The sequence below is a fragment of the Rattus rattus genome, chromosome 15, assembly GCF_011064425.1.
Source record: "Rattus rattus isolate New Zealand chromosome 15, Rrattus_CSIRO_v1, whole genome shotgun sequence".
Classification (NCBI taxonomy): Eukaryota; Metazoa; Chordata; class Mammalia; order Rodentia; family Muridae; genus Rattus; species Rattus rattus.
The window spans coordinates 13,203,696-13,207,509 of record NC_046168.1 but is presented as its reverse complement, the minus strand read 5'-3'; the positions used below and the strand labels follow the sequence as shown (position 1 = coordinate 13,207,509).

At 42.0% G+C, this 3,814-nt stretch overlaps 1 pseudogene; it reads left to right on the top strand.

Annotated features, from left to right (window-relative positions):
* Positions 1-1,317: 1,317 nt before the first annotated feature.
* LOC116884927 lies at positions 1,318-3,240 on the top strand (annotated as a pseudogene).
* Positions 3,241-3,814: the final 574 nt, after the last annotated feature.

Sequence of the window (3,814 nt, the reverse complement as noted above, 5' to 3'; positions counted from 1 at the left end):
CAGGACACAAATATCAATTGTTCATGCTTGCTGTAAGTCTGAGATTTTAAAAAAGCTCTAATTTGGTTGAGTACCTCCAAGTGAATAAAAACTTAAAGAAGGTTTTAGGAAAAATATTTGAATAGCCAAGAGATGTTCTTCGTACATGGGCCTCTATTTCACTGTACAGAGAAATGTCAAAGATGTAGTTATGTAATTCTTGAGAAAAAAAGAATACCCTTCATGTCAGTTAGTAAAGAACGTAAAATCTAGAACTGCAATAGTACAGGCAGTGGTGGGTTTCAAGGCAAACCTGATTTCCTGGGATATTCTAACAGTATAGGGCAACAAAAGACCACAGCTGTCTAATCTTGAAAAGTTAGTATTTGCAAAGTCTCTCGTGAGCAATTCTGATGATCGGTACTGAGCTAGGATATGAGGACAGAGTACCACAACCCACTTTCCTAGAATCAGACACACATGATAAATAAGACCCCTATAACATAAGGAAAATCATAGAGTCACAGGTGAGGTATGACAGGAATATTAAATAATGGAATATGATAAGTTGGAGAACTATTGCACATAGAAAAATATTATATGAGCTTTAGTATATGTAATAATACATTAAGAAAATAATCTAGACTTTTCCAGGAGGAAAAATATATTGTAAAGTGGTTCTTTCTTTTCTTTTTCTTTTTTTTTTTTGGAGCTGGGGACCCAACCAGGGCCTTGTGCTTGGCAAGCGCCTACCACTGAGCTAAATCCCCAACCCTTGTAAAATGGTTCCTTCATCAAAACAAAAGTTGAGTTTGCATATTCTACAAAATGATTTTGTGACTTGTTTCTGTGATTATCATTTATTTAGTTGTTCCTCCCCATGGAGTTGGGCAGGAATAGAAAATGATAACTCTGAAAAAGAGACAAAAATCAAGTTTTGAAAGAAAATTACATGAGTTTAAGGAATTTGTATTTTATTGTTGAGGCGTTAGACAGACATTGGAAAATTAGAGACAAATAGATCTTTAATTTTGTCAATATATTTTCTTTTAAAAGGCTACTTTAGAGAGACCATTGTGGCTGCATAATAGAGGGTGGATTTAGTGTGAGAACTACTTTGTGAAAGAATGCTTAGGAGTTAAGACAAGAAAGAGTGGGTGTCGGTTTTCTCTCAAGACAGTGTAAGCAATGGGGGAAATGCAGAAGTTAGGAGGAGGGACTCAGACTCTTAGTTTAGAAACCTGAGGTTAAGAACTTAAGGATGGATCTCAATGAAAGCGGAGCCAGGTCTCTGTGTGGTCTCATCATCAGCACAGTCAGGCCTACACGAAAGCAACCATGTCTAAGGGACCTGCAGTTGGCATTGATCTTGGCACCACCTACTCCTGCGTGGGTGTCTTCCAGCATGGAAATTTAGAAATAATTGCCAGTGACCAGGGTAACCGAACCACACCAAGCTATGTTGCTTTCACTGACACAGAACAATTAATTGGGGATGTGGCCAAGAATCAGGTTGCAACGAATCCCACCAAAACAGTTTTTGATACCAAACGTCTGATTGGACACAGGTTCGATGATGCTGTTGTTCAGTCTGACATGAAGCACTGGCCCTTCATGGTGGTGAATGACGCAGGCAGGCCCAAGGTCCAAGTCAAATACAAAGGAGAGACAAAAAGTTTCTACCCAGAGGAAGTGTCCTCAATGGTTCTGACAAAGATGAAGGAAACTGCAGAAGCTTACCTTGGAAAGACTGTTACCAATGCCATAGTCACAGTGTCAGCTTACTTCAGTGACTCTCAGTGGCAGGCAACAAAAGATGCTGGACTATTGCTGGCCTCAGTGTACTTCGAATTTTCAATGAGCCACCTGCTGCTGCTATTGCCTACGGTTTGGATAAGGAGGTCGGAGCTGAAAGGATTGTGCTGATTTCTGACTTGGGAGGTGGCACTTTTGATGTGTCAACCCTCACTATCGAGGATGGAATTTTTGAAGTCAAATCAACAGTTGGAGACACCAACTTAGGTGGAGAAGACTTTGACAACCGAATGGTCAACCATTTCATTGCTGAGTTTAAGTGAAAGCACAAGAAGGACATCAGTGGGGGACATCTCCACACCGCCTGTGAGCAGGCCAAGGGCACCCTCTCCTCCAGCACTCAGGCCAATATTGAGATTGATTCTCTCTGTGAGGGAATTGACTTCTACACCTCCGTTACCTGTGCTTGATTTGAGGAATTAATTGAATGCTAATCTGTTCCGTGGCACACTGGACGCTGTAGAGAAGGCCCTTTGAGATGACAAACTAGACAAGTCACAGATCCATGATATTGTTCTTGTGGGTGGTTCTACCAGAATCCCCAAGATCCAGAAACTTCTGCAAGACTTCTTCAATGGAAAAGAACGGAATAAGAGCATTAACCCCAGTGAAGCTGTTGCCTATGGTGCAGCTGTCCAGGCAGCCATTCTATCTGGAGACAAGTTTGAGAATTTCAGGATTTGCTGCTCTTGGATCTCACTCCTCTTTCCCTTGGGATTGAAACTGCTGGTGGAGTCATGACTGTCGTAATCAAGCGCAATACCCCCATTCCCACCAAGCAGACCCAGACTCTCACCACCTACTCTGACAACCAGCCAGGTGTATGAAGGGGAAAGGGCCATGAGCAAGGACTACAACCTGCTTGGGAAGTTTGAGCTCACAGGCACCTCCAGCACCCCGAAGGGTTTCTCAGATTGAGGTTACTTTTGGCATTGATGCTAGTAACATCCTCAATGTGTCTGCTGTAGATAAGAGCACAGGAAAGGAGAATGGGATCGCCAATGACAAGGTTCTCTTGAGAAAGGAGGAAATCGAGTGCATGGTCCAAGAAGCTGAAAAGTACAAAGCTGAGGATGAGAAGCAGAGAGGTAAGGTTTCCTCCAAGAACTCACTGGAGTCTTTCTCTTCAACCTGAAAGCAACTGTTGAAGATGAGAAACTTCAAGGCAAGATTAATGATGAAGACAAACAGAAGATTCTTGACAAGTGCAACAAAATCATCAGCTGGCTGGATAAGAACCAGACTGCAGAGAAGGAAGAATTTGAGCATCAGCAGAAAGAACTGGAAAAGGTCTGCAACCCTATCATTACCAAGCTGTACCACAGTGCCGGTGACATGCCTGGAGGGGGAGCTCCTCCATCTGGCGGTGCTTCTTCAGGCCCCACCATTGAAGAGGTCCAAGTAGAGAGTATAGCACTGGGACCCAAAACAAGCAACATGGAATAATAAAACTATTTAAATTGGCACACACACACACACACACACACACACACACACAAGAACTCAAGGATGGTGGAGTTGACTGGGTATTGTGCGTTTTGTTGTTGATAATCAAAGTAGGATTTGAAGTGGAAATATGGCATATTTTTTTTAAGAAAATGATGACTTTGAAATAGTTAGCTTATGCATGTGAGTAAAGTGAACTACCAAATGAGAGTGAACTGACAAGTGAGAGGCAGAGAGGAAAGGCCTCTGATCACGGGTAGAGGAAGAGGGTAGTCTCAGAAATTAGATGACACAGGACAGTTACTGCCCTTCGTCAGAAAGACTTTCAAAAGGATGCTTCAGGGAATCGACATTGACTTTACTCAAAGCATGAATTTGGATGCTGCACCCACATCTAAGAACCACAATGCAAATGTAGTGTCCGTAATTAGTGTAAATAATTAGTCATTCTCAATAGAGAATATAATAGCTGAAGGGACAGAATGTCCTTCTACTCTGACAGGATTATTTTGCCCTGTATGTATAAACTGAGTTACCATAATGAGAGCCATTTTGAATGGTCAATTTATAAATA